The 13697-nt window shown below is 39.8% G+C and overlaps 1 pseudogene; it reads left to right on the top strand.

Annotated features, from left to right (window-relative positions):
* Positions 1–9975: 9975 nt before the first annotated feature.
* On the top strand, positions 9976–12018 carry LOC114092960 (olfactory receptor 1J21-like; annotated as a pseudogene).
* The last annotated feature ends 1679 nt before the right edge of the window (positions 12019–13697 follow it).

Genomic DNA, 13697 nt, shown 5'->3' with positions numbered 1-13697 from the left:
CATTTCCATGCATTTTCCCTTCTCTCTCCCTTTCCCTCCCACCTCTCATCCCTGTTTAATGTTAATCTTCTTCTCATGCTCTTCGACCCTACTCTGTTCTTAGCTACTCTCCTTATATCAAAGAAGACATTTGACATTTGTTTTTTAGGGATTGGCTAGCTTCACTTAGCATAATCTGCTCTAATGCCATCCATTTCCCTGTAAATTCTATGATTTTGTCATTTTTTAATGCAGAGTAATACTCCATTGTGTATAAATGCCACATTTTTTTTATCCATTCATCCATTGAAGGGCATCTAGGTTGGTTCCACAGTCTAGCTATTGTGAATTGTGCTGCTATGAACATCGATGTAGCAGTGTCCCTGTAGCATGCTCTTTTTAGGTCTTTAGGGAATAGACCGAGAAGGGGAATAGCTGGGTCAAATGGTGGCTCCATTCCCAGCTTTCCAAGAAATCTCCATACTGCTTTCCAAATTGGCTGCACCAATTTGCAGTCCCACCAGCAATGTACAAGTGTACCCTTTTCCCCACATCCTCGCCAGCACTTGTTGTTGTTTGACTTCATAATGGCTGCCAATCTAACTGGAGTGAGATGGTATCTTAGGGTGGTTTTGATTTGCATTTCTCTGACTGCTAGAGATGGTGAGCATTTTTTCATGTACTTGTTGATTGACTGTATGTCCTCCTCTGAGAAGTGTCTGTTCAGGTCCTTGGCCCATTTGTTGATTGGGTTGTTTGTTCTCTTATTGTCTAATTTTTTGAGCTCTTTGTATACTCTGGATATTAGGGCTCTATCTGAGGTGTGAGGAGTAAAGATTTGTTCCCAGGATGTAGGCTCTCTATTTACCTCTCTTATTGTATCTTTTGCTGAGAAAAAACTTTTTAGTTTGAGTAAGTCCCATTTGTTGATTCTAGTTATTAACTTTTGTGCTATGGGTGTCCTATTGAGGAATTTGGAGCCCGACCCCACCGACTGTAGATCGTAGCCAACTTTTTCTTCTATCAGACGGCGCGTCTCTGATTTGATATCAAGCTCCTTGATCCATTTTGAATTAACTTTTGTGCATGGCGAGAGAAAGGGATTCAGTTTCATTTTGTTGCATATGGATTTCCAGTTTTCCCAGCACCATTTGTTGAAGATGCTATCCTTCCTCCATTGCATGCTTTTAGACCCTTTATCAAATATAAGATAGTTGTAGTTTTGTGGATTGGTTTCTGTGTCCTCTATTCTGTACCATTGGTCCACCCGCCTGTTTTGGTACCAGTACCATGCTGTTTTTGTTACTATTGCTCTGTAATATAGTTTGAAGTCTGGTATCGCTATACCGCCTGATTCACACTTCCTGCTTAGCATTGTTTTTGCTATTTTGGGTCTTTTATTTTTCCATATGAATTTCATGATTGCTTTCTCTATTTCTACAAGAAATGCCGTTGGGATTTTGATTGGCATTGCATTAAACCTATAGAGAACTTTTGGTAATATCGCCATTTTGATGATGTTAGTTCTGCCTATCCATGAACAGGGTATATTTTTCCATCTTCTAAGATCTTCTTCTATTTCTCTCTTTAGGGTTCTGTAGTTTTCATTGTATAAGTCTTTCACCTCTTTTGTTAGGTTGATTCCCAAGTATTTTATTTTTTTTGAAGATATTGTGAATGGAGTGGTTGTCCTCATTTCCATTTCAGAGGATTTGTCGCTGATATACAGGAATGCCTTTGATTTATGCGTGTTGATTTTATATCCTGCCACTTTGCTGAATTCATTTATTAGCTCTAATAGTTTCTTTGTAGACCCTTTTGGGTCTGCTAGGTATAGAATCATGTCATCTGCAAATAGTGATAATTTAAGTTCTTCTTTTCCTATTTTGATGCCTTTAATTTCTTTCGTCTGTCTAATTGCTCTGGCCAGTGTTTCGAGAACTATGTTGAACAGAAGTGGTGAGAGAGGGCATCCCTGTCTTGTTCCAGATTTTAGAGGGAATGCCTTCAATTTTTCTCCATTCAGAATGATGCTAGCCTGAGGCTTAGCATAGATTGCTTTTACAATATTGAGGTATGTTCCTGTTATCCCTAGTTTTTCTAGAGTTTTGAACATAAAGGGATGCTGTACTTTGTCGAATGCTTTTTCCGCATCTATCGAGATGATCATATGGTTCTTATTTTTAAGTCTATTGATGTGGTGAATAACATTTATTGATTTCCTTATATTGAACCAGCCTTGCATCCCAGGGATGAATCCTACTTGATCATGGTGCACAATTTTTTTGATGTGCCTTTGTATCCGAGTGGCCAGAATTTTATTGAGGATTTTTGCATCTAGGTTCATTAGAGATATTGGTCTGTAGTTTTCTTTCTTTGAAGTGTCTTTGTCTGGTTTAGGTATCAGGGTGATGTTGGCCTCGTAGAATGAATTTGGAAGTTCTCCCTCTTTTTCTATTTCCCGAAGTAGCTTGAAAAGTATTGGTATTAGTTCCTCTTTAAAGGTTTTGTAAAACTCTGCTGTATACCCATCCGGTCCTGGGCTTTTCTTAGTTGGTAGTCTTTTGATGGTTTCTTCTATTTCCTCAATTGATATTGGTCTGTTTAGGTTGTCTATATCCTCCTGACTCAATCTGGGCAGATCATATGACTTAAGAAATTTATCTATGCCTTCACTATCTTCTAATTTATTGGAGTATAAGGATTCAAAATAATTTTTGATTATCTTCTGTATTTCTGAAGTGTCTGTTGTGATATTGCCTCTTTCATCCCGTATGTTAGTGATTTGAGTTCTCTCTCTTCTTCTCTTCGCTAGCATGGCTAAGGGTCTGTCGATTTTGTTTATTTTTTCAAAGAACCAACTTTTAGTTTTGTCAATTTTTTCAATTGTTTCTTTTGTTTCGATTTCATTGATTTCAGCTCTGATTTTAATTATTTCTTGCCTTCTACTTCTTTTGCTGTTGTTTTGCTCTTCTTTTTCTAGGATTTTGAGATGAAGTATGAGATCATTTATTTGTTGGTTTTTTCTTTTTTTAAGGAATGAACTCCAAGCAATGAATTTTCCTCTTAGAACTGCTTTCAATGTGTCCCATAGATTCCGATATGTTGTGTCTGTGTTTTCATTAATCTCTAAGAATTTTTTAATTTCCTCCTTGATGTCTTCTATAACCCATTGATCATTCAGTAACCTATTGTTCATTCTCCAAGTGATATATTCTTTTTCCTTCCTTCTTTTATCGTTGATTTTCAGTTCCATTCCATTATGATCAGATAGGATGCATGGTATTATCTCTACTCCTTTGTATTGTCTAAGAGTTTCCCTGTGACATAATATATGATCTATTTTTGAGAAGGATCCATGTGCTGCTGAGAAAAAAGTGTAACTGTTTGATGTTGGGTGGTATATTCTATATATGTCAATTAAATCTAGGTTATTAATTGTGTTATTGAGTTCTATAGTTTCCTTATTCAACTTTTGTTTGGAAGATCTGTCCAGTGGTGAGAGAGGTGTGTTGAAGTCTCCCATGATTATTGTATGGTGGTCTATTAGACTCTTGAACTTGAGAAGAGTTTGTTTGATGAACATAGCTGCACCATTGTTTGGGGCATATATATTTATGATTGTTATGTCTTGTTGGTGTATGGTTCCCTTGAGCAGTATGTAGTGTCCCTCTTTATCCCTTTTGATTAACTTTGGCTTAAAATCTATTTTATTTGATATGAGTATGGATACTCCTGCTTGTTTCCGAAGTCCATATGAGTGATATGATTTTTCCCAACCTTTCACCTTCAGCCTATGTATGTCTTTTCCTATCAAATGCGTCTCCTGTAGGCAGCATATTGTTGGGTCTTGTTTTGTGATCCATTCTACTAGCCTGTGTCTCTTAATTGGTGAGTTTAAGCCATTAACATTTAGGGTTATTATTGAGATATGGGTTGTTCTTCCAGCCATATTTGTTTATTTATGTTACTAAACATGGTTTGTTTTCCACTTTGATTATTTTCCCCCCTTTAGTGTCCTACCTCCCACTGTTGGTTTTCATTGTTATTTTCCATTTCCTCTTCCTGTAATGTTTTGCCAAGGATGTTTTGAAGAGATGGTTTTCTAGCTGCAAATTCTTTTAACTTTTGTTTATCGTGGAAGGTTTTAATTTCATCTTCCATCCTGAAGCTTAATTTCGCTGGAAACACAATTCTTGGTTGGAACCCATTTTCTTTCAGTGTTTGAAATATGTTATTCCAGGATCTTCTAGCTTTCAGAGTCTGTGTTGAAAGATCAGCTGTTATCCTGATTGGCTTACCCCTAAATGTGATCTGCTTCCTTTCTCTTGTAGCTTTTAAAATTCTCTCCTTGTTCTGTATGTTGGGCATCTTCATTATAATGTGTCTAGGTGTGGGTCTCTTATGATTTTGCACATTCGGCGTCCTGTAGGCTTCTAGGATTTGGGGTTCTGTCTCATTCTTCAAATCTGGGAAGTTTTCTCGAATTATTTCATTGAATAGATTGCTCATTCCTTTGGTTTGAAACTCTGTTCCTTCCTGTATCCCAATGACTCTTAAATTTGGTCTCTTGATGTTATCCCATATTTCTTGGATGTTCTGCTCATGGTTTCTTAACAGTCTTGCTGAGCTGTCTATGTTCTTTTCAAGTTGATATACTTTATCTTCATTGTCTGATGTTCTGTCTTCTAAGTGTTCTACTCTGCTGGTAGTATTCTCAATTGAGTTTTTAAGTTGGCTTATTGCTTCCTGCATTTCTAGGATTTCTGTTTGTTTGTTTTTTATAACCTCTATTTCCCTGTATAGTTGATCTTTTGCTTCTTGGATTTGTTTATGTAATTCATTGTTGAAGTGATCTTTCATTGTCTGATTTTGCTGTCTGATGTCTTCCTTGAGACTCCAGATCATCTGAAGCATGTATATCCTGAATTCTTTATCTGACATTCCATCAGCTGCAGCTATTACCTCTTCTAAAGTTGAGTTGACCTGCAATGCTTGTGGTCCTTTCTTTCCTTGTCTCTTCATACTGTTCGCGTTCCTTTCTTCTTGGTGAAACTGTTGTGCTATTGAATTTTCCCCCTATATATTTATATTGGTCTTGTATAGTTGCAAAGTCTCCCTCGCAGGCACGGGCGGCGGCTCTGCCCCTCCGCCAATTGGGGCAATGTGCCTACCACGCCGGCAGGCCGCTGGGCCTGCTCTGCCAGTCGGTAGCAGGTCCGCCGTCCTTGCAGGCGCGGGCGGCGGCTCTGTCCCTCTGCGGGCCGCTAGGCTTGTTCTGTCGGTGGTCGCAGTTCTGCCTACTTTGCAGGCGCAGGCAGCGGCACTGCCCCTCTGCAGGCCTCTGGGGCTGTACTGCCAGTGGGTCGCAGGTCCGCCTACTTTGCAGGCGTGGGGGGGGGGCAGCTCTACCCTTCCTCAGGCCACTGGGCCTGTTCTGTCTCTCGGTTGCAGGTCTGACCTGTTCTGATGGTGGTCTCAGTTCCGACTACCTTGCAGGCGCGGGGGGGAGGGGGCGGCTCTGCCTCCCAGCAGGCCGCTGCTCCTCTTCTGCCGGTGGGTCGCAGGCCCGCCTACCTTGCAGGAGTGATTGGAAGCTCTGTCCCGCTGCGGGCCACTGGGCCTTTTCTGTCGGTGGTCACCCTTCCCCTACCTGGCAGGCGAGGGGGGTGGGGGGCGGCTCTGCCCCTCAGCAGGCCGCTGGGCCTGCTCTGTGTTTGGTCCCAGTTCCCTCTACTATGCTGGCGCAGGGGGAGGGGGCGGCTCAGCCTCTCAGCGGGCGGCTGCTCCTCTTCTGCCAGTGGGTCGCAGGCCCGCCTACCTTGCAGGAGTGATTGGAAGCTCTGTCCCGCCCTGGGCCACTGGGCCTTTTCTGTCGGTGGTCACCCTTCCCCTACCTGGCAGGCGAGGGGGGTGGGGGGCGGCTCTGCCCCTCAGCAGGCCGCTGGGCCTGCTCTGTCTTTGGTCCCAGTTCCCTCTACTATGCCGGCGCAGGGGGAGGGGGCGGCTCAACCTCTCAGCAGGCGACTGCTCCTCTTCTGCCGGTGGGTCGCAGGCCCGCCTACCTTGCAGGAGTGATTGGAAGCTCTGTCCCGCCCTGGGCCACTGGGCCTTTTCTGTCGGTGGTCACCCTTCCCCTACCTGGCAGGCGAGGGGGGTGGGGGGCGGCTCTGCCCCTCAGCAGGCCGCTGGGCCTGCTCTGTCTTTGGTCCCAGTTCCCTCTACTATGCCGGCGCAGGGGGAGGGGGCGGCTCAGCCTCTCAGCAGGCGACTGCTCCTCTTCTGCCGGTGGGTCGCAGGCCCGCCTACCTTGCAGGAGTGATTGGAAGCCGATATTTTGTGTATTGATATGTATTTCCCCAATTGGATGGACTGGTTCATTGGTATCTGAGCACATACTTACATGAAATTATATAAAACGGTTTAAAATATAAAAAGAATACAGACTTTGTTTGCATTTCATTTTATGAGGTAAAAATCAGCCAAGAGTAATTGTGGTAGTAGAATAAGATTTACATTCAGAAGAAATGACTAGGAGGAACAATCTGGAGGATTATTTCATTATCCAGCTGATATTTACATAGTGTATTTCTATTGTCATAATTCATGAACTTGTGCATTTCCTGCATGCTCATTTTTATCTATGAATATTAACTTCCATTAACAAATGTTTACTTTGAAAAAAGCTTCATTTGAATCTACTTTTGAGTTATCCACATACTATCTTCCTGTCTCTCTGCAGGAAGAAAGAACCAGGCAGAATTTAATTATTTTATTCTATTGATTATTTTCAATTTATTGCTATGTATATGCATATCTAAAATATATACTTGTACAAATGTACATACATAACTCCATTTTCTTGGTTTGAGAGCAATACACCATACACTGGTTTGCTTAAACAACATAAATTTATTTTCTCAGTTATGGAGGCGGTAAATCCAAGATCAAATTTTTAACTGATTTGATGCTCTTGTCTTTGTTTTCAGATAGGTAACTTATTATATCCTCACACTGAAGAGAGAGAGAGAGAGAGAGAGAGAGAGGAAGAAGAAAAAGATGAAGATGAAGATGAAGATGAAGAAGAAGAGGAAGAAGAAGAAGATGAAGATGAAGATAAAGATGAAGGAGGAGGAGGTGGGGGAAGAGGAGGAGAGAAGAAAGAGAACGATCACTGGCATAGTCATTGAATCAAAAAGAAATTAGGAAAACTATCCCATTTACAAAAGTCTCAAAAAAATTGGGAAAGCAGTCTAACAAAAGAGTTGAAAAACCTCTACAATGAAAACTACAGAACACTAAAGAAAGAAATTGAAGAAGACCTCAGAAGATGGAAAGATCTCCCAGGTTCTTGGAGAGGCAGAATTAATATTGTCAAAATGGCCATACTTCCAAAAGTGCTATATGGATTTAATGCAATTCCTATTAAGATTCTGATGACATTCGTCATAGAAATAGAAGAAGCAGTCATGAAATTCATTTGGAAAAATAAGAGACCCAGAATAGCCAAATCAATCCTTAGCAAGAAATGTGAAACAGGAGGCCTCACAATACTAGACCTTAAATTACATAACAGAGCTATAGTAACAAAAATGGCATGGTATGGTACCAAAACAGACATGAAGACCAATGGTGCTGAATAGAAAACACAGAGACAAACCCACATAAATACAGTTATTTCATCCTAGACAAAGGTGCCATAAACATGTATTGGGAAAAAAGATAGTCTCCTCAACAAATGGTGCTGGGAAAACTGGAAATCTGAATAATAATATTTATAAATATTCATAGATCTTCACCTTGAACAATGAGCACATGACATTCATTTTCTACCAGGAGGAAATGGAACTGGCAATGTACTTAATGGATTTGAGATCAGTTTTTGTAAGGTAATTAGTAGAATGTGTATATTGAGTGATCATTTTATGTTATTGTAAGAATGTTGCCGCAATCTAATGATGACGTGATAGTTTTCCACCAAAAGTTAGGTTCATAGAAATTCTATTCCATTCCTCAGGGTCCAGTGGTGACCATGACATATATTCTTCTTCACTCTTTTAGTCAGAGAATGAAGGTATTAGAGGGTTTCTGGTGCTTTTTAAGTAGTATGGAGTTCATCACCAAGATCCTTGGATTATCATGCTCAACCTTTACCCTGGTTTATGATGCACTTTGACTTGCGTTTTCCCCAAGGTAAACTGGGAAGGCAAAAAGCCTTGTGCATCACCAGGTTTTCAGTAGCTGTCTTGCCCTTAATCTCAGCATTCTTCCAAGAGTTAAATCCCTTAGGCCTGCTGCAATATCTAGGTCTTCTCCCAAGGGAAGAGAAAGCAATAAAGCAAGTGTATCTGCTTTTTCCCCTCTAATTTGGAGATGGAGATAGAGGTATGGCGTCCCATGACCTCCCCATAGTTAAGCTGTGAACAGGTGTGTGTGTGTGTGTGTGTGTGTGTGTGTGTATGTGTGTATATAGTTTGATTCTGAACTGATAACTCGGTTTCCTGTTGCTTTGGAAATTTAAGCCCCTTAGAGACTCCACTTGCTTTACTGCATTCGGTGTCTGCTAGAGAAAAATGCAAGAACATTCTTGTGGCTATTAGCTGAAGGTGTCTGTGCTCATCATATGAGCGGCCCAATCACAACAGGAATGGAATTTACATTTGGTAATATCATTGTTTGTGTTTCTGTGCTATATGTGTGTGTGTATCCAGTGTGTGCTTCTGATTCCTAGACGCTATACCTCCTCACACTGAAACCTGACAGATGGTTCCCTGAAGGGTAATTTATCTCCAGCTGAGTATCTAATCAAATTTTGAAAAGATAGGACAAAATCAAATATCTGTATAGAATTATTTATCTGAAATTGATTTATATTTCATTTTGAGAGGATTTTGGAAAACTTTTTATTTGTCTATCTTCAAACTTCATTAGATCTTGTGATATCTTCCAAATTTTATACTTAATCTCTGGAATTTTATTCATCTTCATTGCCATAATCCAGGTGTAGACAAATATTGCTTTGCATTTAAACTGCTGTAATTACCTCTAATTTTGATTCCTGCTGACCCTCCTGTCTTGCTATAATCTGATCTTGACCCAGTAAACTGCAAGCTATTTTAAAAATTTTTATGTTATTTACTTAAATCTCTAGCTCTCCTATAGATGGTCAGATTGAATAGGTCTTTGTATAGAACATGGATTCTATTGTTTAACAGACAGACATCATGTTCTCTGTCCTTATTTCTTTATAATTGTTCATGTGGGTATGTGTAAGTCCAATTGACTTGAAGAAAGAGAGAGGATTGATGATTATAAGGTAAGAAATCTTAGGATCATGGCAAGAAATATATCAGTTAAAAAATTTCAGCGTAAAAACTAGGTTAAGAAGAGAAAAAATGGAGAAGTTATTATTTCCTTATGCTAGATAGACATTTACAGTGTCTGTTCTCTGGCAGATCCTCGGTCTAACTTGAAATGGCAAGTATTTACTGTTGTTCAAAGGACTTGAATAAAAATGATCTATTTCAAGTTGCAACCAAAATGGGAATTTGAAAGAGAAACCTACTTTTCCTCTGTGTTCCTTGGAAATTCCTGTAGAAAGGGCGTTGAAAGATTGAATGTGTTGAATGGGAAAGAATTTTCTTTAAGAAAGAACTGATGGGTGTATGACAAGGTATGCCATTTGATATTTTGTTACTGACTCATGTTTACGCCCTTAAATCTGTCCATAGGATATTTCCACTACCTCTGTACATGCTGAAATCTTACAGATTGAAAGTTTCCCACTTGACTCTCTGCATTTGATCTGGTTCCTGGAATTAAAGCATTAGCCAAAGTGTATTTCAGAGGCAAGGAGATGGTTAAGACAGAGAAGTCAACAAATCATTAGAGATCGTCCACTCATTTTTCTATTAATTGGTTACTGATCTGCCCTTCCACCTTGTTCCTAATCTCAGATCTCCATCATGAGTCCTTGAGTTGATTTGGCCTGACATCATGCTCTGTCGGAGACCAGCTCCAACAGGGGGTCTCAGGAGACGAACAGATGGTGAGGAGTCGGCGAAAGAGGGGTGGAGAAACAACACAGACACCAAAGTGAAGGTGTTGATCCCAATCTTTACTTGTGAAGCTGATCATATATACTTTTCATTTTGGCAGGCTCACAGTACTTTGTGGTTACAAAACAGGAATCATTATTCAAAGAAACAAAATATTACGTAGCTACAATTAGAATAGAAGAATGTATCTTGGCTTATGCATAAGCAAGCATTTGTACTTTCAGTTCGTGTTTTGCTTTGAGCTGTTTCTGCTTAGTTAACTTTTAATAATAGTTAGAAATGTCCCAAACTATTGGCCTATACCTTGACTATTCTTTCTTGACTTACTGACTGGAACCGGTGCCATGGTTACGGCAAGTGGTTGGCTTGTTATTAATTTTAATCAAACAAGAGTAAGAGCACAAACCATTGTGCACAGGAACAAGAACAAGTTGCCCAGTACCAAGCACTAATCTGTCTTCTTAACATTTATTTTTCTTCTCTAGATTTTAATTTAATTTCTCAAAAACTTCCTTGACAGGAATACAGGGAGTTTTTCATTAGACATTAACAATTTACACTCCACAGCTGAATCATTGCATTTAGAGCAAACAGATCTATTCTTTAGAAGTAGTTGCATTAATTGGGAAAGTCATGTTTTTTCCTTCATACTTAATGGTCATATGAGAAATCGCAACTATACTTATTAAAGGAATACAAAAACAAATCAGCCCATTCCCAGAAACATACTGCGCTCCTCCAGAGGATGGACGCCTTGCGCCATCCACCTCAGTAGGGCCTTGCCATTGCCTGAGTCAGGGGAGGGGTGCAGCAATGCTCCTTTGGATGTTTCATGGATTCTTTTTTAAAGATGTTATGTCTTCCTAGGTATACACATCACATCCTTTTTCTAAAATATCATTAGTCCACAGGTGTGGCAAAAAACATGAGATATTCAAGTTTTGGAATGCACTTACTGACTAGTTTAAAGCCATGTTTTTATTACATAATAGTCAAAATGATTTATGATTCTTTCACATTCCATCTCTTTTCTGTGTGTAGAAAAAGTTAACAAGAAGAGCACGAGGAAGGATAATCAGAGCAGTGTGTCTGAGTTCCTCCTCCCCATCCAGCCCGAGGAGCAAGGCATATTCTATGCCCTGTTCCTGGGCATGTACCTGACCACGGTGCTGGGGAACCTGCTCATCATCCTGCTCATCAGGCTGGACTCTCGCCTCCACACCTCCATGTTTCTCAGCCATTTAGCCCTCACTGACATCTCTTTCTTCTCAGTTATGGCTCCAAAAATGCTTATGAATATGCTGATGCAAAATAAATTTATCTCCTGTTCTGGGTGCATTTGCCAGGATTTAAAAAAAAAATTATTATTCAGAGGTGTTGACAGCTTCCTTCTGACCTCAAGGGCCTATGACAGGTATGTGGCCATCTGTCATCCCTTCCACTACACCACCATCTTGAGTCAGAGCCTTTTGTTTGCTGCTAGTAATTATGTCCTGGGTCTTGTCCTTTGCTGGTGCCCTTGTGCACACCCTCCTGCTAGCCCATCTTTCTTTCCTTAGAGACAACACTCTCCACCACTTCCGCTTGCTGCCTTGATTAAGCTGTCCAGCTCTGTTACCACCATCAATGAATTGGTCATCCTCACTGTAGGAACTGTGGCCATTTCTGCACAATTTGTATGCATTCTGGTCTCTTCTGGCCACATTGCGGCCACCATCCTGAGAAGACCCTCAGTCAAGGGAATCTACAAAGCCTTGTCCACAGGTGGTTCTCATCTAGCAGTAGTTTCTTTATACTATGGAGCAGTTCTTGCACTCTACTTTTTCCCCTCATCCAATAGCAGTAAAGACAAGATGTCATTGTGTCTGTGTTCTACACTCTGGTCACCCTCATGCTGAATCCCTTTATCTACAATCTGAGGAATTGGGATATGAGAGGCGCTCTGAGAAACGTCCTGAGTAGGGGAATATTTTCAGCGTGATGGCCACTGTTTTCACAATTGCCAGATGTGAGATTTTCTTTGATACTGTACATGTATCATTTCCTCTCTGAATTACTCTTTCTTAGCAAATCTTTTTTTTTTTGACTACTGCAAATGGAACCCAGAGCCTTTCACAGTACTAAGCAAGCTCGCCCATTGAGTTACACCCCCAAACCTGTTCCTTAGTGAATTTGATGTGACATACTTTATTCAACTGTGTTACATAAGGAACATAGTTTTTGTCTATGTTTAATTGTTAATGTTGAAAATCTTATAAATATTACTGCCTAATTACCTACTCCTAATTTTTCTTATTCATTTGTTCTCATCCTAAATACATTTAAAATTATTATGTAGTCTCAGCTTTTATCTTTGTCTCCCCCCTCTCCACACCCCCACTGGTTGTATCAAAGCTTTTTTTTTTTTTGGCTTTCTGAAGATGATTATAATTTTACTACTGGTGGGTTTATGATTATACTTTTGTGTATAATTTTGTAATGCTTTTTGTATTTTATTTTCTTTTGTAAGGGAAATAAGAAATGTTATTCTTATTTCTAATTTGTTATTCATTCATTTGTTTTATTTTATTTTTTAATACATTTTTTAATTGTAGGTGGCACAATACCTTTATTTTATTTATTTATTTTCATGTGGTGCTGAGGATTGAACCCAGGGACTTACACATGCTTGACAAGTGCTCTACCACTGAGCTATAACCTGGGCCCATTATTCATTCATTTATTTTAAATTACTCCTAAAAAATCATACATATTCATGCTGTGCTGTGTGAAGTTTTGATAATTGTGTAATGTTCAAATGGTGGCAAACATATTTATTTCCTCATTTTCCATTTCTTTGAAACATTCAAAAGCCTTTATTATAGCTTTCTAGAAGTACATAACATAGCATTACTGTCTCTAGTCAATGTACCAAGTAGTAGGACAGTAGAACTTTTGATTAATTTGGTACCAGACGACTAGCTTTTCCTTATCTTTTCTTCTATTTTTCTAAACTATTGGTTATTTCTGAATCATCATCAAAAATTATTTTGTATGTGTTATTAGAGTGATGATAAGTAGGCATGTAACTTTTTTCTCAAAGAGAACGGCCCTTGTCACAAATTGAGAGTAGCCCAATGGTCTACATAGAATGGGCCCAGGACTCAAGTGGTGAACAGGAAGTTCACTGGAGTCCTTCAGGCCCTACGGGGGCCATGTGGGTGTGGGGCGTGGCAGTGAGAATGATGGTTTTTGAAAGGCCTTTCAGGTGGTGATGTTATTTGGGAGATGGGCCCATTCCAGTAAGGGGTCAGCCTCTCTGGCTGAGGAATGGAGAATGGCTGGGCAGGAGGTCAAGAAGTCTGGGCAACATACAGTGAGTTCAAGCAGGTCTTCATTTTAGTTTAATCCAACTATGTTTTGTTTTAAAATGAAAATAGTTACTTCCTAACCCAACTACATAAATGCAGTGTTCTGTGTTCCCATCAGATACGGCCAAGTTTTATGTTTATTCCTTGAGAAACTTACCTCTGCTCCAGGCAAAGGTACTTAACTCCATTGCTATAAGCTGCTTACTGTGACAGATGTTTCTGTATTCCTTTAACTCTTGTTATAAAGGAAGAAATTCACATTTGAGAGACATTTAGTAACTAGCCATGTGCCAATAAGCCTCCTATATTT

The sequence above is a fragment of the Marmota flaviventris genome, chromosome 13 (assembly GCF_047511675.1).
Source record: "Marmota flaviventris isolate mMarFla1 chromosome 13, mMarFla1.hap1, whole genome shotgun sequence".
NCBI classification, from domain to species: Eukaryota; Metazoa; Chordata; class Mammalia; order Rodentia; family Sciuridae; genus Marmota; species Marmota flaviventris.
Note: the sequence above shows the minus strand (reverse complement) of the source record. Positions and strands in the feature narration are given on the sequence as shown.